Below are 23110 nucleotides of genomic sequence, written 5' to 3' on the forward strand. Positions count from 1 at the left end.
TGCCCCAGCTGAAGCCACGGAAAACCATCTTCAGGGCTGCCGACAGTGGGGTTCGAACCCACTATCTCCAGGAAGCAAGCTCACGGCTGTGCGCCCCTAACCGCATGGCCAACTCGCCCCGCCAATAAATAATTTCAGTAACGACAACACCAATAAAACTGAGAAGTTAAAACGGAACTACTATACTAGCGTAGGCCTACACATCCTACCATACATTACCATTCAGAGTAACAGATAGTATTCTGTAAGCGAAACAAGAAATGCATCTTATTTTCATGATAGATTAAGAGTTTTTGTCATCGTGTACACCATGCCTAAATGGTTAGCGTGCTGCCTCCAATCCAAGGCCTTCTGGATTCGCTTCTCAGCCAGACCTGGGATTTTAAGTTTAAGTGGTTTTTTCCCCTTGGTTGGGGAGAGAATACGTGTGTGCGTGTGTGAGTGTGTGTATCTTCTTCGACATTAAAATTCGTCATAGGTATGGTTCGATATTCACAAGTGTGGAGGTCGCCTATAGGGGTCAATTCGAAATAGATTTGTAACACACTAACGATCTTTTACTCACATTTAAAGGACGAATATCACGTTATAGATACCTGAAAAGAAGTGTTCCATCCCCGAACCTTCCAACAGGTCAATGAACGGTCCCTGACTAAATGCTCGGTTGGTTCTGAACAGAAGAAAATTAGGTTCTTAACTACTTGGTTTCCTGGAGAAACTGATGCTCGTGACGGATGAATGATAACTCGCTGTCCCTGTGGCTCAACCTGGTGGTAATTTAAGGAATAAATTTTACAGAACTCTAATATTTCCACAGATTTGCATATTCACTACTTCGGAAGTAATTAATTTTCCTGTCGTGCAATTTATGTCGATTTCCATACTGCATAAATTGAGTTAGAATTGTATGTGAAGATTGAGACATACAAATATAGACCTCTCAAAATTACCACTATTGGTATCATAGTTACTGGTGTAAAAGTAAATCTGGAATATCATACTGTTGGAGATGTGGAATTGATTTTCTCTACCCTGTAGACACTGAATAACAAGATTAATTCTATATATTATTAGAATAAATTAATTTCACGTGGGTCGTCATAAATTCCAAACAAATTGAAGTAATTAATTTGTGCACTATGAAACGTTCCCACAGTAATTGCTATCAATGATAATAACTGCGCTGCGCACTCAATAATATATGACATGTGATTACATTTCTAATGGTTCAATATTACAAAATTCTATGCATGGTATTTCATAATTATTCAATAAGGTGCTCTGCCTAATAACAAACGAACATCATTGTGAGTAGCACTGGCTCCAGTATGGGCTGTAATAACCACTAAAATCGGCGTAACTTCCGACACGGGGTGGTTAAACGTTTTCGAGTTCATGAAATGATCTCGATAATTAGACCGGTATGCTCATCATAATCGCAATCTGGAATGCATACTATTCTACCCACTAGCACATGTTTGTCTAATACACGCAGTTCTAATCGGATGCAATCATCCACACTAAACAAATACACTGAAATGAGTGTGAAACAGGGCATATTACAACAGTTCTGAATTTTGTTCATAAAAGAGATGATCGCTAAAAGCAATGGTCACTTAAATTGTCGTAACAGAATATTTATGAGTTTTTTATTTTGAACTTTCCAGCTCCTTTTATGGATAGCCAGCGTAGTAGCCTTCCGTTCTGAGCACCACGGGTTCGACTCTCAGCAGGATCGGGGATTTTTTTTGCTAGTTGCTTTACGTCGCACCGACACAGATAGGTCTTATGGCGACGATGGGACAGGAAAGGGCTAGGAGAAGGAAGGAGGCGGCCGTGGCCTTGATTAAGGTACAACCCCAGCATTTGCCTGGTGTGAAAATGGGAAACCACGGAAAACCATAGCGAGGATTTTTAACTTTGTTAATTCCTTTAGTTCGGGAGCTGAATATTTTTGTTCGTCTTAATAAACTTCTTCACTTACATAATACACATCACACTACAAGCCATCCCATAAACAGGCAATAGTGAATAAATTCCTCCACGTAGGCCTGGCGTCAAGAAAGGTATCCTTCCGTAAAACTGCGCTAACTACATACAAAATTCCGATCCAATGTAAACGGGAAAAGGCCAAGAATAAAGCTAGATTTTAACCGAATGTTGGGTGAAAATGATTTGGTCACCTTGTGCGAGACCTTGAAGGAGGAAGAGACCAAATATGTATATATTTATTATAGAAAACCTAATAACATTTAGTGTAATATTAATTTAATTATAATCTAAACTAAAATTATTTTAATATACATATATTGCAAGCCTTCTAATAACATTGTTCAAATATTTACGATTATGAATAAACTAAACTAACATGCCGTCATAAGGAGTGTCTTCTGTCAGTCATGAAAATATTTGAGAACTGTTCGATAAAGGTTTTGTGTTTGCTACTTCAACACAGCTCTATTGCACCTATTACACGATCTGTAAAATGGTGAATTTTTGTGAGAGTTGGTGTGTGCTTTCCCATATTTTAACATTGTTTTTACCTTCGAATTTCTACGAGGTACGCGAAAATGTATCCTGGATAAAATGGTTTCGGTTGTCTAGAGTAAGGCTAACAATTTCATGGAGGAATTTAACATCACTAATTTTTCTACTGTCTTCCAGGCAAATTATTTATATATTCTATAACAGGTGGTTGTATGACACCATGAAAGGATAAACTCCATTTAATTTATAATCTAAATGTTTTACGTAACATCTCTGTACCTTTTCAATTAGTCTGATGTAATCTTCGCACCTCGGGCTCCACACTACACTCGCATGCTCTAGTCTTGCTCTTACATGTGTGTTGTAGACTACCACGATCGATTTCCCCTTGATGAATGGTTTTGCGCTTCTGATTATACATCCTAGTGCTCGGTATCCTTCAGCAGTTAGTTTGATTACATGCAAAGTGCAAGTAAGGCCCCTGTCAAGCATCACTCCACGTCGTTCACTTCATAAACTTCCCTTAGTGCGTTCAGTCCCAACCTGTACGAAACAATTTTTTGATTCTTCTCGTAGCGAATGACATTGATACACATTTCGATACCTAAATATACCTTAGTGTATAAGGCTCCTCTGCACAATACTTATTTATTTATCTGAAAGTACACAGGTTTTACACCCAATTAAGTACCTCCTTAACATTCATTAACAATCTAAATCTATAACGTTAAAATTTAAAAATAAACTAAGCTAAAAATCAACAAAAACAAAACAAAATGAATATTAACATTATATATGATATCATTTACATTTGAAAAGAAAATGAAAAATCCACTAAGAAATTAAACGGTAATACAAAGCAAAAGACAAATGTCGTCGCCTTAAGACCTATCCGTGTCAGTGCGACGTAAATCCACTACCGAAAAGAAACACAAATAAGCACACTGGGAAATATGATGAAAACCAGAAAAAATAATTATTAAAAATTAACAAATTGTAAAAGCAGGCTTCTAGTTACATATTGAATTCATTATCCGATTCGGTGAATATATCGACTTTTTTTTGTCACAGAGTTATAAAGCGTTGCCATTTTTACGAAAGGTGAATTTGACTGATGGAATCGTCGTTGCCGAGACAGTAATAATTTCGTGTGGATATTTCTAGCCGAATGCAGCCCTTGTAAGGCAGACCGTAAGATGAGGGTGGGCGGCATCTGCCATGTGAAGATATCTGCGTGTTATTGTCGTGGAGGATAGTGTTATGTGTGGTGTGTGAGTTGTAGGGATGTTGGGGACAGCACAAACACCCAGCCCCCGAGCCACTGGAATTAACCAATGAAGGTTAAAATCCCCGACCCGGCCGGGTATCGAACCCGGGACTCTCTGAACCGAAGGCCAGTAGGCTGACCATTCACCCAACGAGTCGGATACCTCCATGCCTGACTCCGGGACTTCAAATATTATACATCTTAATCAGTAAGACTGCTACACGTGTTACACTCAATTTTAGATGCTACCGCTTTCCCACACTTCGCAGAGGTAGGTACTCATATATCGTCGCTACCGGGACAAAACCTCCTATGTGAAATATTTTAGCTTAGAACTTTGGCCGGTAAGGTTCTGTCATGTAAGGTGCAGTATTGTGTGAAGGTTGTCAAGGCATTCTCGCCGTTCATAATGTATGTGCTGCGGGTCAGTATATCTCCAAAAATATCACATAGGAGGTTTTGTCCCGGCAACGACGATATGCTTTCTCTTCTTCTTCTTGAGTGGTGTGGTTGGACTCTTTTCATTATCGTCCATACTTATATCTGCTCTTTAATGTAAAATTATCAAATAGGAAAATGACGTGAGTAGTCTGTTGTGAGCCCGGTACCACACGTTCAATTTACCTTGACTCGATATATTGAATCAGAACTAAATACATTATATAAAATTGCCATGACCCCTCAAAAGTACATTAAACTACCTTGATGCATTTGTTTACACCCCCTTTACATCCCCTTGGCCTTAACCCCGACAAAAATTATCATAAATATAACTCTTAGCGAAGGATTTGCTCCAATATTTATAGTTCCATAGCATCCATAACACTTACAGAATCTGTGTGTCCAGGTTCTTATCCCTAAACTTACAATCTAATATAAAATAGCTCATTTTTCCTGGAGCACTATTCACACAAATCCTCAGCCACCCGTTGACCACTTAATTAATGGTGATCATCAAGATCTCCTTGCATAAGCAAGCAGTCGTAATTTGAAGTAATTGGTCGGATTATTTTGAAGTCATAAGCGAAGATAAAGACTTATACAACGTTTTATAATTTATTTTATGGAGATCATTTATGAAGATCAGGAAAATGATTGGTCCCAGGTTCGAGCCTTGCGGAATTCCGGAATTAACAGGTTCTGAAAAACCTGAGCATTGTTTATATGAATCTAAATCTGATTAATTTTTTCTAACGATCTGTCATTGCCTATACTACGAAAAGCATTTTCGAAATCTGTAACAGTAATGTCCATTTGTTCCCCAACATCTAATTGCGTCGAAACATCGTGAGAGGGCTTAACCAGATTTGTCACCATGGATCATTTCTGTACGAATCCATGCTGCTGGTCTGAAATTATTGGTCGTACGTGTTAGATGACCTTTTCATGCACAATAAATTCAAGAATTTTACCAACTGATGGTAGTACACAAACTGGTCGGTGGATTTTAATTAAGACCTGATTGCCTTATTTCAGAATAGGACATACTCTGTTTTTCTCCCAGACAGATGGAAATGTTCCAGTTTTGATGGCAAGTTTATGCAGGTAATGTTTAGAGTCACTTAGGATATCCACACACCCTTTGATAACAATACAGGGGCATTTGGTCCGGTCCCGCAGATGATCTAGGTTTTAGTTTCCTTAGTGTACTATGGACGTCTTCCTTCATTGATTCATTGATGTGAAAGGTCATTGAACTATGAACATCATTTTTATGAATACTGTAAGAGGCGATTTTTTGAGAGTACACTGACCTAAAGTACTGTAAAAGAGCCGTCTACAAATAATTCACCACTTTTAAGCTGTCCGTCGTTATACCACACGGTATTTCATGTCCCTAATTTCCTCTTCCTGTTCTTCACTTATGTCCAAAATGTTTTTTCTATCTCTACTAATGCTATATTCTTCTGTCATGATATATCTTCTATAAGCCACCTTGATGTCTGCGTTGGTCTTGCTTCTCATCAGTTTACATCCTGATTCGCTGTAAACAGAGTTTCTTTCCGGATTCTGTGGAATTGTTACTCTTTCAAATCTTTTATTATTGTTTTGTAAACAAAATGCGATATTTACTATTTTTGAAACTAACGTAACGTAACAGGTTTGTGAATTAGTGTATACATTTTTTTTAAAAACTCCTAGATTTATTTCATTTAGTGAATACATATCATTCAAACATATGCCTTTATATCAGACTACAGCCCATCAAATCTAGCTTTTTAAAAATTATGATTCTTCTAATTTTAACTTCAAATTATTATGCACTCCCTTGTGTTGTATAGTCATGTCTAATGAGGGGTAATGACAATACTTTCGCAATAGTGGGTCATTATTTCTGGAAACAATCGCGTCTGCATAATTACTAAGAATTAAGTCAAGAGTTTTCCAGTTAGAATTTTGAAATCTGGTATATGAATAAATGGTCCTAATGGTACGAAAAGTAATGATAATTCTAATTTTAAAATTTGTCCACAGGCTAGAATTGAAAAGATGAATAATGAATATGATTGTAAAGTATACAGTGGAACTAATTCCTTATAAGAGAATTAAAAAGATTGCAATAGGATGAGGCAGTGTCTTTGAAGTTATATATATGTATATCATCCAAATCAACAGCTATAATAAACCCCTCCCATGGCACTACAGCCCTTGACGGGCCTTGGCCTACCAAGCGACCGCTGCTCAGTCCGAAGGCCTGCAGATTACGAGGTGCCGTGTGGTCAGCACGACGAATCCTCTCGGCCTTTATTCTTGGCTTTCTAGACCGGAAAGTTATAATGACACATTAAAATACACACAGACTAACTGAAACAGTCAATACAATAAAACGTAGTAAACAATAAAATCAATATTAAAACCAAATAGAAAATGCACTTTTATACACGATGGAGAAAGGGCACTACGCCGTATCCCTCGTAAAACGGATGACGAGGTCTACTGACTCTTTTTCATCTCGTAGGATGATGGTGATGGTAACCGGAAATTTTAGACTACGACGCAGATCGGCCAGGTCCATGCACTCCGTAAGGATGTGTACGATGGTAAGTTGACCGCCACAAGTTCACCCCGGAGGCGGGTCCCTTCAGTAAGTTGCTATACCGTAACCCATCCGACATAATCAATTATCTCAGCTGATAACGAATATCACAGGCTGGAACCTTTTAAGGCAACGGGGGCAGTGCGACCGCCCCCTTGGCAGCCCTATCAGCTAACTAGTTCCCCGCTTCACCCATGAAGCTTGGGAGCCACAAGGCACTTCAACACCCGGCAAGCTGTTCCAGGATCCGCTGCACCAGACGATGTCTAGGATGACCCAGTCTGAATTCTCCTACTGCATTACGTTCTCTTCCTTGGTTTATCACTGCATTCCAATCTTTTTTTTTTTTTTTGCTAGGGGCTTTACGTCGCACCGACACAGATAGGTCTTATGGCGACGATGGGATGGGAAAGGCCTGGGAATTGGAAGGAAGCGGCCGTGGCCTTAATTAAGGTACAGCCCCAGCATTTGCCTGGTGTGAAAATGGGAAACCACGGAAAACCATCTTCAGGGCTGCCGATAGTGGGATTCGAACCTACTATCTCCCGGATGCAAGCTCACAGCCGCGCGCCTCTACGCGCACGGCCAACTCGCCCGGTGCATTCCAATCTACCATGACAATTAATCTCTTGTCTCATTTTACATATTGTATTAAATCTTCTATCTCTTCATATATTATTTCGATTCCTTCATCATCCGCTGAACCAGTAGGCAAGTAGATCTGCGTTTTGTGGTGGTCATGGTCTTGGTGTCTTTCTTGACAATAACTCGTTCACTATGCTGGGCGTAGCAGTTTACCCGCTGCACTATTTCTTTATTCATTATTAAACCACCTCGTGCATTTCACATATTTTATTTTGTGTTCATACTTATTCTGCAGTCGCCTGACCAAAAAACCTGCTCTTCCAGCCAACATACCAGGTGTATGCATAAGTCATTTCCAGTTTCACTAAGACATGGCGCCAACGAATACACGATGCGTGCTGTATGAATTTCGCACATACGTCAGTTTGTTCGTCTACACTAACCTACCAATATTCACAAGTTGAATCCGCCAATCACTAGCGTCTGTGTTGTATCGTTCACTGATCATGTCGACGTGTGTGTCTGAAAAAGGACATTTGCGGCACGCATTGCTTGTCTTATTTCATCGAAAGAAAAAAATATATGAAGTGTCATCGTTTGCTGGTAGAAACATACAATGAACACATTCCAACAATTAGAATATGTACCGGGAGTGTCCGAGGACATGCTCGGCTCGCCAGATGGAGGTCTTTAGATTTGATACCCGTAGTCAACCTGCGCGTCGTGATGAGGATTAAATTAATAAAGACGACACGTAGACCCAGCCCCCGTGCCAGAGAAAGTAACCAATAATGGTTAAAATTCCCGACGCTGCCAGGAATCGGACCCGGGACTCCTGCGATCGAAGGCCAGCACGTTAACCATTGAGCCATGGAGTCGGACATTTAAACATGGCGATTTCAATGTGAAAGACAGCACGCTCTGGTAGACCACAAAAGTGCGAAGACGAGCAATTTCCCGGCGAAACCGTTAATGCGCAATTCTATCCCCAGAGAATGCTTAATTTAAATCACGCATTGATCGAAGGACGACCGGAATGGGCCAGAAGACATGGCAAATTGATTCTTTTACACGACAATGCGCCGTCTCACACAGCAAGACCAGTGAAAGACACCTTGAAGTCGCACCCGCCGTACTCTCCCGACCTGGCGCCATCTGATTATCACCGCTTCACATCAATGGTGCACGCGACAATTTCGAGCAAGTTGGAAAGTTGCTCGATAAATGGTTTTCCCGCAAAATACAAGCAGTTTTTCTGGCATGGTATTCTTAACTTACCTGATATATGAGCTGAGTGTGAAGAAGCCGGTGGCCAATATTTTGAGTAAACAAAACATGAATTTGCTTTGAAAATTACGTATTTTCTTTACAAAAAAAAAAGACAGAAAAAAATATGCATACGCCTGGTACTTCACTTATACCAACTACATCTAACATTAGTCTATCCTATTCCCTTTTCAGATTCTCTAACCTACTACAACGATTCAAACTTCTAACAATGCATGATCCGACTTGCAGAATGACCGTATTCATATTTTTGATGACAGCCCCCCCCCCCCGGTAGCCCCAACCAGGAGATCCGAATGGGGGACTATTTTACCTCCGGAATATTTTACCCGAGAGTAAGCTAACATCAGTGAATAATTCATTCGTGCAGAGATAATTGTATGACCTCGGAAGTTAGTTACAGTTAGTTACGGCTGTAGTTTCCCGTTGCTTTCAGGTGTGTAGGAGTATCAACATAGCTACTCTATGTTAAATATTATTACAAGGCCCTATCAGTCAATCATCCAGACAGCCACTCTTCCAAATTCCGACGGTCTGCTAACCTGTTTTAATGAATCATTAATTAATCTGGTCTCCCGACGGACACTCATTCGATATGGTTGCATCTACGGCTCGGCCATCTTTTTCATTGGGACGCACCAGTCTCCATTCCGCGGTAAGTAAAGTAGAGCGGAAGGCTGAAATTGACTCGTAGGCAGATTAGTCTACATGATGTCTAAACATAATGCCTGCACACAAAGCGGAAGTCACATATTACTATTATTATTATTATTATTATTATTATTATTATTATTATTATTATTATTATTATTATTATTATTATTATTATTATTAACGAAATTCGTTCCAGTAAGAAAGCAGTTAGAAACTTTCCTTTGACAAACTAAGCCACCGCGATTATCAATCAGTGTTGTAAAAATGTATTGCCATTGTCTGCGAACAAGATTATTGTGTGGCCAATGCAGTATGTAAATCTCCGGATGAATAAGTGTGGAAAACTTACGAATAAAGAAATTAGATGGATGCACGTAGATATGGCGAGTAAAAATTGCCCAGGGATAGACAGGAGGCAAGTTCTGTAAATTAAACAAGAATGGGTGGAATATATGGATACTGTAGTAGAACGGCAAGGGAAGCGTCCAACTAAAGTCGGAAGATTCACTGGAATGTTTCAGAAGTCCTGCGGGTCAAAAGTCCGGCCCCTCGGCGACTCCGAAAACCGTAATAATAGTAGTTAGCGGAACGTAAAACTAATAACATTTTTATTAATATCAACAGTATGTTTTAGTATATAAATGAGATCGCAGACGAAACTATACTTACATCGCTCTGTTTACTAGGTTTGCTTTACGGAAGTGAAATCTGGGTAGACATAGGATAGAGGCTACTGTATTATTCATAAACTTGAGGTAACATAAATGAGTGAGATTTATTGCTTGTGTGAAAGGGTGGGCAGAATGACAGTAAGCCACTCACAATAACGAGATAAGAGCTAGGATATCAACGTGATAAATATCGCTCTGTGCATGGATAGGCTTTGATGATGAGGTCATGTGAGAAAATCAGACAACAGGTACGAGGTGTATGAGTAAAGGAGATCAGAATACTAGTTATAAATGAGAATTTGTGAGGCGCTAATTTCATACGCATAACTTTGCATACTGAATGTAAAAACAGTCGATAATGTGTTATGTATATTCTGAATGAATCAGATACGTACAATTCTTCTTGTACATAGGTTATTTCAGATATGTCATATGGTGACGATGGAATACGAAAGGGCTAGGAGTGAGAAGGAAGCTAACGTTGCCTTAATTAAGGCATATCCCCAGCAATTGCCTGGTATGAAAATGGAAAACTACGGGAAACCATCTTCAGGGCTGACTTCAGTGGGGTTCGAACCCACTATCTCCCTAATACAAGCTGACAGCTGTACGCCCCGACAGCACGGTAAAAATCACTTCATAATCAAGTTGGAACTGAATGTATGTTAGTGGTACTTGGGTGTGCATAGCCTTATATAGGCTTTCCGGTAAAATTCATAAACCGTGCAGAGGTACTGTGGAAGTGATGTCCATCTTGAAAAACTATACCATTTTATTTAGCAAAGAGACTACTTCTTCATTCATTTTATGAAAAGTTATTGTACTGTGGCAAACTTTCTCCATACTTTTAGCTGTCGCTGTAGAACTGAGCATCTGATTAGTCCAAGAGAGCTAAAATCACATTATCGTAATATAACAATATTACTTTCAAATCCACCTTCAAATGCACACAATAAATTCCAAACTCAACAATATAGACAATAAGTGTTCACGCTTAGAACCAAAAGTTCACACTCCTATTAAAAATACTAGAATAAGGACAAACAATTGAAGTAATCTGAACAATTCTCCCTGCAATTACACTTATTTTTTATTTTTATTTTTTTTAGAGAAAAGTGTGGTCGCAGTATGAAAGAAGACGTGATAGGTTAGAAGCCATTACAGACACGTCTACTCACCACCATTTAATACATGATCATCACATCAAAACTAGCAACCACTTTTTTTTTCAAATTATGGCATACACCATGGCACGGTAATGGTATATACCGGACATGATAGCCTACACACGCCATGTAATTTCTACTGTGAGAGCGTTCACTAAAAGCGTGAAACCAGGCCACTAGGCTTCAACATGCAAACTAATTTCCGAAGTGAGGACTTCTGTCCCCAAATGAATACAGACTTATGACGCGTAAATACGCTCATTTCTAGTATCAGCGCGAAATTATACACGGTTGATAGCTGGTCTGTGAGATGTGTGAGAGTTCAAACCCACATTTAGTCATAATATTTTTAATTTTTATTTCGCGTTCGAGTAGGCATTCTTTACGATTTGATACTCCTGAAGACTTATAGGGAAGTTACAGTAGTCCGCCTCGGTGGTGAAGTGGTTAGTGTGATTGGCAACCACCCCCGGAGGTTCGGGTTCTATTCCTGGGTCTGCTACGAAATTTGAAAAGTGGTACGAGGGCTGGAACGGGGTCCACTCAGCCTTGGGAGGTGTACTGAGTAGAGGGTGCGGGGGTTCGTTTCCCGCCTCAGCCATCCTCGGAGTGGTTTTCCGTGGTTTCTCATTCCTCCTCCAGGCGAATGCCGGAATGGTACCTAAGTTCAGGCCACGGCCGCTTCTTCCTTCCCACTTCCTTGTCTATCCCTTCGGATCTTCCCATCCCCACAAGGCCGCTATTCAGCATAGCAGGTGAGGCCACCTGGGTGAGGTACTTACCCTCCTCCCCAGTTGTATCCCCGACCCAATGTCTCAAGTTCTAGGACACTCCCCTGACGTGGTAGAGATGCGATTCCTCACGGAGTCCGAGGGATAACCCAACCGTGGAGGGTAAATCGATTAAGAAAGAAGGAAAGAGAGAAGGAGGGAAGAAGCCAGAGTAAATACATAAGTAAATAAACAAACAAATAAATACATATGTTATTGGTTTTACGTCCCACTATGTAACTACATTTATGGTTTCAGGAGACACCGCAGTACGGGAATTTTGTCCATCAGGAATTCCTCTACGTGCCAATAAATTTACCGAAACGAGGCAAACGTATTTGTGCCCCTGCAAATACCACTGAGCCAGGATCGAACCTGCCATGTTGGGGTCAGAAAGCCAGCGCCTTGACTATCTGAACCAATGACATCCAGTGATAACGAAGAAGCTGCGCAAAATGCAAATGAGAATAACCCGCACATCAGCTCAGGAGCTATAGCACATGAGACAGGCGTCAGTACAGCGCAATTTGCATCTTTATAAACTGCGTGTCCGCCTCTGTGTTGTAGTGGTTAGTGTGAGTAACTGCCATCTCCGGACGTCCGGGTTCGATCCCCACTCTGCCACGATATTTGAAAAGGACACGATAACCGGAAAGGGGTCCACTCAACCTCTGGAGATCAACTGAGGAGAGGGGAGCTCGATTCCCTCCTCAGCTATCCTCGAAGTGGTTCTCCTTGTTTTCCCACTTTTCCTCCAAGCTAATGCCGGGATGCTATCTAACTTAAGGCGATGGCGACTTCCTTCCCTCTTCCTTACCTATCCCTTCCAAACTTCACATCCCCCACAAGGCTCTACTGCAGTACAGCCGGTGAGGCCGCCCAGGCGAGGTATTGCTCCTCCCCGCCCCAGTTGTACCACCGACCTAAAGTTTCAGGCTCCAGGACATTTGAGGCGATAGAGGTGGGATCCCTCGCTGAGTCTGAGGGAAAACACCAACCCTCGAGGGTAAACGGATTAAGAAAGGAAGAATAAACTGCGTACGTTGAATGGCCGCGGCAATGAGAAGTCTGTTACAGCTCTCTTTATACTGTTACATTTCTGTGTCAACCCAGATTTTGATGAACACCAGTTCCATGCGTTCAGTCATTACTACCTCGTTATTGCTAGTTTGTTATTTACGAACACATATAAGCAGGGGGGGGGGGGTGCGTCATTGAGGAATAAAGGGGCTTAGCCCCACCAGATTTTCGGACAAAAAGAGTTTAGAAATGTTATATTCTTTATATTTTATGCAATTAATTTGATGAGACCAAATTAATATCTGAGTACCACTATTCTGAAGTAATTAATCATACAAAATATAAAAGTATGATTGTAGTACATGTTTTCTACGTTTATCCTGACACTGGGGCTAATTCTCTCTCACTCCTCACAGTGAGTATTGACAACCGTTTTGAAGGTTAGTGATCCTTTGAGGGAGTGAAACTTTCAATTAATTTTAAAATGCCATGCTAGGGGCTAGCTTTGACATGCTCGCAAATAAAAAGGGCAATATAGACGAAGCTTTACCAACAGGTGCTTTGGCGATTTTATTGCAAACTCAGTTGTATTCTTCTAACCTCATGTAACATGTTCTTGGGTCATTCTTCCGTTGATGAAACGAGAAATAGTAGCTTTTGTTTCCCGTTTTAATTTCAGATTTAATTCGAGGTGATACAAAGCGTAAGCCTATCTCAGGATCCTAACTTCATCCTGAGTTAGAGCAATAATTAATTTGTGTTATTGGCATCTGGTCCCATTCAATACTTTTACCGTTTTCGGTGATGCCCTGGTGCCGGCATTTTGTCCTAGCTGAGTTCTTTTACTTATCAGTAAATGCAGCGACATGAGGCTGACAAGGCTGACATATCTGGGCATCATCAAATAGTACCGGCTTAGCCGTGGTCAAACCCTCCAACTTGGCTCAGAAGGCGAGTGCTCTACCCCCTTGGTGTCTAATAACCTGCGTTTATTTATGTTTGCGTTCATTCGAAACTGAGGCTAGGAATGAGGAAGCGCTCGTGATTTTACTGTACGTTAAATACTATGCGAGATTTCACCTCGAGTGAAAATGGGATGATACTGAAAACCATTTATCAGTGTAACTAAGACAAGCTGAGTTAATTTCACTCCTTCTCCAATAAATCCCATGAAACAGATTTACGTCCGTGCTAAGTGTCGTGGATCAAACCTGGGCCAACCAGACTGGATGCTAGTACATCAATATTTAGCCTTAGGAGGTTGAATGGAATAAAATGTTGTAAGCATCGATATTCGGCGGTGAAGAATCAAGCACGTTGAGACACGCGTGTTTTTATCTTCATTAGATTGATCAGTTTTCTCATGCCTATGTAGCTGTACTTCGGTGCTAGTTCTGTAACTAAATCTTGCTCTTGCCATCTCCCCGACTATGAATTCTAGAGACTGCAAGTCATTACATGTCACTTAAATTTTTTTCTTTCAGTTCATCATATTTCCTGGTTAACCAAACATCGGTGCTAACAGTGAGAGCAAATTCTCTCGGCCTTTGCTGTCAAGGCAAAGTAATATAATTTTAAAACAAATACAGGAATTAATTAATTTTATTACTTCCAAGTAAAAGGAAATCTAACCCACTCTCCAAATGTGTTTTGAGACGCATATACCGCCACGTAGCCTAGCTAATGGACAGATGCATAAGCTAGTTATTTCGATATCGTCAATGCACGGATGTAGCTGGTGGTGAGATCCTAGGAGAAGGGTAACGTGCAGCACAAACATCCTTAATTAAGGGCTTCTCTGCACCCGTTTCAGCTTGGTTGTGAGGTGACTGGCGGAGACTGCTGAGGTCAGTTAAGTCTCTCTGGAGTACCACGTTTCATCATAACGATATCTATGTCCGGTGTAAATTCCCTTTCACAAATGACATGACTACTTAGAATGACTGAGTGCGGAGCCCACCAGCCACTTGTAGGTAATAGGGGTCATTTACTGCAAAGTCTACTGCATTTACGAGTGCTTATGTTAGTAGTTTTACTGGAACGTTTACGAAACCTGTATAAACACAATATTTCAATATTCAAGCGTCCTGCAAGATGGGTAATAACAGAGAGCAGGACAAACATATTATCTCCTCCATCTTACTATCCTGATAATGGTGATTCTTTCTCTAGATTTAGATTCGCATTAACACATCGAAGCTTTTAGGCGACGTAAAGATAGGAAAGATGTATGAATGGGAATGTGGGAGTCGTAGACTTAATTAATGTAGCCTACAGCCTCAGTATTTGCCTGATGTTTGAAAATAAAATAAGACCATATTAAGTGCTGCCGATGCTATAATGATTAAGAGAGCGGAGTTCCGCTGGGCAGTATTATTGGACCTTCATGTATTTTTATATTGAACCCTTTAGGTCCATATTGAGGGATACCTACCTTCCTTACCTATCAGCAAAGCTCATGAGATCTGTCTCTTGGGTCGTTTCGGGTTCTTCGTCACTTGCTGAGGTAAAGGTAGGGTTCATTAATTCTAATCTATCTACTGGAATGAAAGGTCTATTTAAAATATTCCTATTTATTCAGGGAAATGAAGTAATTTACTTTGTCAACGATGTCATAGTCAATTGTGCCCACTGGACACCACAATCATTTTTACATAAATGTCAGAACACTGGTGTGAGACTTTAACGTAACTGCCTGATGGGCAATCTTACTAGAAACCATTATCTCAATTATTAATCATTTAAGAAAGGAAAGTCTGGAAATCCTTAAATTCGGCTTCCATGTGAGACCACATGTACCATCATAGTGATTCGTTATGGTCCAGCCCTCGTAACACGAACTCTGGACTCTGGTTATAATTAAGGCCGTCCAATCGGTGTGTGCCACACAGTGGTTCTACGGCATGGACCCTTAATTGAATCGATGTGACCTGCGTCTATGTCATGGACCGACATCTAATCTTCTAAGTTACTTTAAAGTCATTGTGGATGATGACCGCAAGGAAAGGATGCTACAATGGCATATGGCCCTAATCTAAGTCACTGAGGTTGATGACCCCCTGACCATCCAAGTTTCTAGGCTGAAGGCTAAACACAATTAAGTTACATCGGTTGATGACCAAAGTTCCACTTTACTATCCCCAGCACATTCACTGCTCAATCAATCAAAATTCAATAATTACACCAACAACAATGCTCACAAACTTTGTGGCAGTAAAATCCATTTCCTTCGGATATGTCCCTTTAATCTTTACTTTATTTTTAATATTCCCCAGACAACAAACTAAAATTTCCAGAATGCATCTCCAAGTTATTCGCTTGATTAAAGTTATTTCAAAATGCGGGTTCACTGAATTTAATAATTTAATAAATTAAAATGATTTCGAAATATTAACAAACAACAAATTTTATCTCCGCGGACTCTGGTTTCCTCACAAATGTCTACGCAGCTGTGATGTGAATTCAATATTGTGATGCTTATCTGGCTGGAAAAGAATTTTTTTACATCATTCATGTCCAGCTGTATATCTCATCTCGTGATATCATGCTTAAAAATCTAATCTAATCCTAACCGTTATTAACACTTGGATATCCTAATAATCTACGTACAAACCAAACAACTCGCCATATAATTACGATGTCATATCTCGTCATCACTGAATTTTGCACACCCCTCGCAGACAAATCGATCATCACGACCATCGCTCTATATTTTAGACAACCCTGAAATTGGGTTACTCTGTTCCTTATACTCAAAGTTCAGAGTTTCAAATGTTCATTCCGTCCCCAATTACAGTATTTCACAATACTTAGATCATTACTGGCTATGAATTTCCAACTAAATCCAGCATTTTAACGTTTTCCTGGCCGAGAATACAGTCTCAATACCAAGCCTGTCCCGTTAGATAGCTGAGGTGTCTCACCCCCCTCGCTCGCTTGGCAGTTACAGGAACCACCTGGTTTATTCACAGATGACTGACTTCTCAAATGTTCCCTTTAAACTCTGCCGACATGATTAAACAAATACGATATTCTAACCAACAAAATGCACAGATATGCTTCAAGATGCCCACACTAATTATACGCGTCGCCAATTATACCGCTATGGATTTCTATGAATTTCTTTCCATTCTCAACATCATAAAATATTCCTCGGGTTATCATATCCCGGCTTCAATGACAGGACTCTAACCTGATTCGCACATCTCATCTCAACTCATATAAAACACTCCTCGGGCTTCAGTGTCCCGGCTTCAATGACAGGTCCAACCTGATTCACAAAACTGACCTCTATTTCCCAGCTCCACAATTATCATTGACAAAGAACTGGAATAAAATCCTCACTAGAAATACCGACGTCTAATATCGCACAATGCATTAATCATGAATAACTTCGCATAAATGATATCGTATAATAACTTGATTTCTACGAGAAATGACTGAAACATTCTACTAGATCTTTTATTGTCAGTCAGACACAGTTTAAAATGGGCATTACAAAAAAAAAGAACGTTTCTCTCCGTGACCAAATTCATCCCCTAGGTTCTCACCCGACAGCGCGCTTCCACTCGATTGAAAATGAGTAACCATGGATTATTATTATTAACGTCAAATTGCAGACAGAAGAATTTTACGTCGAATGAACATCTTACATTGACATCACAAAATACAGGCAGTACACTCACACGGATGACGATCTACATTGGACGTGATATCACTTCGGAACCCTATTCAATAACTTTTTACAACATTATATGGCACTCGCAAGACTTCAAAATTTTATCCAAGTGGAAAATAAAACAAATGACTCTTTTAGTCGTACTCTCACACTTACAAAACTTAGTAGGGGTGACCACTGCGTCGTATATCCCCATGCAAAATACACTTTTAGAAATCACGAGATGAGATATAAGAGGCAGTAAGATGGGAAGTCACCTACCTCATGTCTTCATGCCAGTATTCGTCTTAGGGCTCACCTGCGACCCTGGCATTTTATTTAGCCATTTTTACATTCATGGCTTTACAATTTATAATTATTTCTTCAGGTTTCCTGGAATAAAGCATAAAAAAAAAGAAAATACCCTTCACTTGTTTGCTGGGCGCACACGATGGATTTCAATTATTCCCGCACACGAATTACTCAATCACATTAGAATATTTCAGTACTTTGACCGTCCTATCTGATACACTTATTTCTCTCAAGAAAACTATCTCCCCACGGAGTCAAGACTTAGCCACACTGGCTAAAATCTGCAGTCGAACTCAGTCTACTTTCGTTGATTTGATTTCGCGGAGCAACTCAACAATTTCGTCCGCTTTGTATCACAAATGCCGGAGAAGGAAGCTTCGTCATGGCGTCCCTTCATATTTATAGCAGTTACCCCCTCTCTTCGGATCTCTCCCTTTGCCGCCAAGAAAATTTCTCTAAATTTTCTGACTTACCTAAACTGTAATTTCAAGAGTTTTGAAAGTGACTACATGCTTGCTACATTTCTGACGGTAGTGTTCATGGACATTTAAAAATTTTACGGGTTCGATTTGTGAGATGATTGACCTCCTTTGATAGGCACTATATTTTTTTGACTTGGCGTGGTCACGCCGCGTACACGCGCTTTGAAATAGTTCATAAAAATTACTTGAGATTCTTCCGCCGTCGACACGTGTGGTTGACGTCACGTACCCCAGAGCGTGGGACCGAAGGTAATCACCCCCTCGTCACGTGTCAAATCCATGCTATCAAGAATCCAACTTTTAGTTTAATTGTTACATTACTCATAATGTTCTTAGGGCACAAAGGTCATGGGTTCATATTTCCCCCAAGACACGAATTCCTTTCGCACAGTGACAAGGAATTTCCTTTAAATACTCCAGATGGCGAAATTTCTAAATTTGACGTCTGATGAAACATGACCTTTGAATGTAAATTCCTTTCCTCTCTCTTATGCAGTTGGTCATCTTCTGGTGTGCGGATACTGGTTGATGCCTTCAGCTTCCTGGTAGTTCTCCACTGAATTTTCGACTGAGCTATTTATCCCTTCCTCGCCGTCAAAGTCCTCCTCGCTGTCAAAGTCTTCCTCCTCAGAACCTTCTTCAAATTCTCCCTGTTCTATCTCCTCTTCTGTCTCCTTAGAAACGGTAGTGAAATGGACTTCTTCCTCACACATTCTTCTCCCAGTCTGACCCAATGATTCTTCGTTTAGAGCTACTAATTCCGGTCCGTCATCCTTCCTAAATTTCACCTCTCTCCTTCCTAAATCGATGACGGCATTACTTTCACAAATGAAGTCTGCTCCCAGAATAACATTATAGTGCAGCTTTGAAATTATGACAAAAGGATGCGAAAATGTCATGTCTCCTATCTGCAAATCCAAAAATGTCTGCGTTTTACAAATGGCAGTTTTGTCGGGAATGACTCCTCTAATTTTGATATTTGCTACAGGAATTTCTGGCAATTTCTTCCGAGTAGACAATTCGTTAAAGAAATTTTGTGAAATTAAGCTGATGCTGGCGCCTGTATCCAATAAACAGCTCACCTTAAAATTGCATATCCTGACATTAATGATTGGTAGCTCTCTTATTTTCCTAACCTCCTGTCTGAGGTGGTCTTCCACTAATTCATCTGGTTGTATAATCCAGGAGTCAATCTGGGCTACTATCCAGCCGTCGCGAGAAACATATTCAGGCTGTGTGTGGGAATCCTGTCTCGTAACCACTACTGGAAATTTGGCGTTTTTTTTTCCGCTCATTTGACGAATTCAGATTTTCGTCGAAATGAGGCGCGTTAGGGTTTAATTCCCTATCCTGGTGGTAGGTCTTTCGGATAGCTCCAGTATGGGACATGTCTTGAGCTCCTACACAGTCAGTGTTGACTTCCCTTCGCTGGATGCTGTCCTTCCACTTGTCCTGTCCGGTACCTGACCTCAGCTCTCTCAAATACTGGTCCCCTTCTCTCCTTCTCTCTTCAGGCCCGTGCCAGCGGTCAGAACGTCTGGAATTTTCGTAACCGTCCCCTCTTCTGTTGCCTTCATTCCCGCGCGGGTTCCTTCGTCTTAGATCTGAGTTCCCCTGGTATCGACCCTGGTTTCTTCTCCACTGTTCTCGGCGTCTGTCCCACTCTTCGTGATGGTATCTGGGCTGTTCCCAGTTCTTCCTACCTTGGTATGGCCTGGTGTCGAACCGCCGCCCCTCATTCTCATATCTCGGTGCTCGTGAAACTTCCCTATCTGGCGCGCTCTCCTGGCTGTGATTTACGACATTCACCTGGGGCTCTGAATGCCTGAGTATTCGCGGGGCTGATTGATGCGAATGGGTCTGGTCCAGCTGTCGCAATATCAATTCTGCCTGCATCGGGGTTTCGACCTTCGCAGCAATTAATATTCTCTGGATATCCGGTGGGAACTGTTTCTGGATAGCCTGAACCAGTTCTTGCTGACTTGGGGCTGATTCCAGTTCCTTGAACTTAACTAATTGTTCGGTAAAGTAAAGCGAAAATTTCGGCGGTCCTGCTGTGTTATACCGGCGACTATATAACTCTAGCCTTAGGTTCTGCTGAATCTCAGAATTCCAAAATTTGCCCAAAAATGCGGTCTGAAATTCCTCGAACGTGTCAAAGCTATATCGGAAACCTTTGAACCACAGCGACGCAACTCCATCTAGGTACCGTTCCACAGTCCTTAGTTGCCTCTCTTCAGGTATCCTATTATCGCGAATATACTCTCTAAGTTCTCTAAGAAAACCCTTTGGCGTCTGGGTACCACTGCCATCGAATTTCTTAGGCTGATCTTCCTTAAGACGAATCATGTTTATAACATTAGTGACGTTTTGCCCCTGAGAATGCGTAGAATTGTCAAATTGTCCGTTCCCTGTAAGATGTATGGGACTACTAGTGTTGCTAGGACAACTGAACGACATATCTGAGGTGCGGCGAGATTTACTAACCACTTCCTCTATCTTGGCCTGGACTCCTACGATATTGTTCACTAACCCATCCAGTTCTAATTTCTGGGCACTAACTTCCCCCTTAAGAGCCTCATGAACAGATGTCAACTCGTCGCTCAGTGTTATGACCTTATCTTGGGTATCTTTAAGTTGTTTCGATAGGTCTACCCTTGTATCGCCTAGATCCTTTCCTAGTTCCTCAATATCTGCTTGTACCTCCTCAATACTCCTAGCCGTTTCTTCCTGAGTTGTACCTAATTTTCTCATATCCTCTTTATTCATCTGGATTAATTTAAAGTCAATGGCCTCAATACGCTGGTCTACAGTTGCCTTCACGTCTTCGGCTACCTGGTCTACTTTGTCATTTACGACGGCTATCTCTTTACACAACATTTCCTTATGTTCATTCATTGCTGTGAAGACCTTTGACTTATCGTCTTCACGCATGATGTTGAACTTCTCTACCTCTGTCTTCAGATCGGCCTTAAGCTCAGCTTGATCTGACATCAACTGCTGATGTAGTTCCCTACTTTCGTTGACGTGCCTATCGAGGTCCCCTCTAATTATGTCCTGATTTTCACTGAGAACACGATGTAGCTCGCGAGTTTCCATGAACTGCTGATTTATTTCATGTTTAAAGTCAACCTGTGCTTTAGTGTTCTGCTCCACCTTCACATTTAAGTCACCAATGTCCTTCCTAATATCAACGCTAGCTTCCTTACAACTATCCTGAGTGTCCTGCACTTTAATGTCAACATTTTGAACAACTTCCTTCATACCTTTTAATTCTACGTCTGCACTATCTAATTTATTGTCCACTGTCTCCAGCTTATTATCCACTGTTTCCAACCTTACACTCATAGATTTAATATTCTCACTTAAGTCCTTGATCATTTGGACCAACTGCCCTTGGGCCAATTCTCCCTCCTGCATAAACATACTGTATTTAACAGAAAACGATAGGTCATCGGTGAACCCGAGACTTCAACGGCGTATAATAAGACTACAACGATAAACATCACAACATCCCCCTATCTAATACATCACATTGTTAATGCAACATTCTCTAAAAATTTTATTTAATAAAATGTGAAATTCAATGTTCACTCGATCAAAGTGATCAGCCAAAACACTCAAACCAGTATTCAAAAATTTGGGAAATTACTCTAACACACTTAAATTATACCTTTCATTCAGCAGATAAATTATTCTCATAGTGGTATCTCCTAGCCTTACTCATCGAGCGTTTATCTATTTCTTCGAGTTCACTATCAACTCTGGCGCACGATTTTATCATCCATAATGTGGCATAGCCTCAACATTATTTCTCTTTTCCCCTAGTACACGATTTTTTTCAAAATATCCTTATCGTTATCGTGACTTATGTTCCCTCATCGTTATCGTGACTTATGCCCCATCGTTGGTGCGACATTTTACTGAACCCTTTAGGTCCATATTGAGGGATACCTACCTTCCTTACCTATCAGCAAAGCTCATGAGATCTGTCTCTTGGGTCGTTTCGGGTTCTTCGTCACTTGCTGAGGTAAAGGTAGGGTTCATTAATTCTAATCTATCTACTGGAATGAAAGGTCTATTTAAAATATTCCTATTTATTCAGGGAAATGAAGTAATTTACTTTGTCAACGATGTCATAGTCAATTGTGCCCACTGGACACCACAATCATTTTTACATAAATGTCAGAACACTGGTGTGAGACTTTAACGTAACTGCCTGATGGGCAATCTTACTAGAAACCATTATCTCAATTATTAATCATTTAAGAAAGGAAAGTCTGGAAATCCTTAAATTCGGCTTCCATGTGAGACCACATGTACCATCATAGTGATTCGTTATGGTCCAGCCCTCGTAACACGAACTCTGGACTCTGGTTATAATTAAGGCCGTCCAATCGGTGTGTGCCACACAGTGGTTCTACGGCATGGACCCTTAATTGAATCGATGTGACCTGCGTCTATGTCATGGACCGACATCTAATCTTCTAAGTTACTTTAAAGTCATTGTGGATGATGACCGCAAGGAAAGGATGCTACAATGGCATATGGCCCTAATCTAAGTCACTGAGGTTGATGACCCCCTGACCATCCAAGTTTCTAGGCTGAAGGCTAAACACAATTAAGTTACATCGGTTGATGACCAAAGTTCCACTTTACTATCCCCAGCACATTCACTGCTCAATCAATCAAAATTCAATAATTACACCAACAAC

This window comes from Anabrus simplex, chromosome 2 (genome assembly GCF_040414725.1).
Source record: "Anabrus simplex isolate iqAnaSimp1 chromosome 2, ASM4041472v1, whole genome shotgun sequence".
Classification (NCBI taxonomy): domain Eukaryota; kingdom Metazoa; phylum Arthropoda; class Insecta; order Orthoptera; family Tettigoniidae; genus Anabrus; species Anabrus simplex.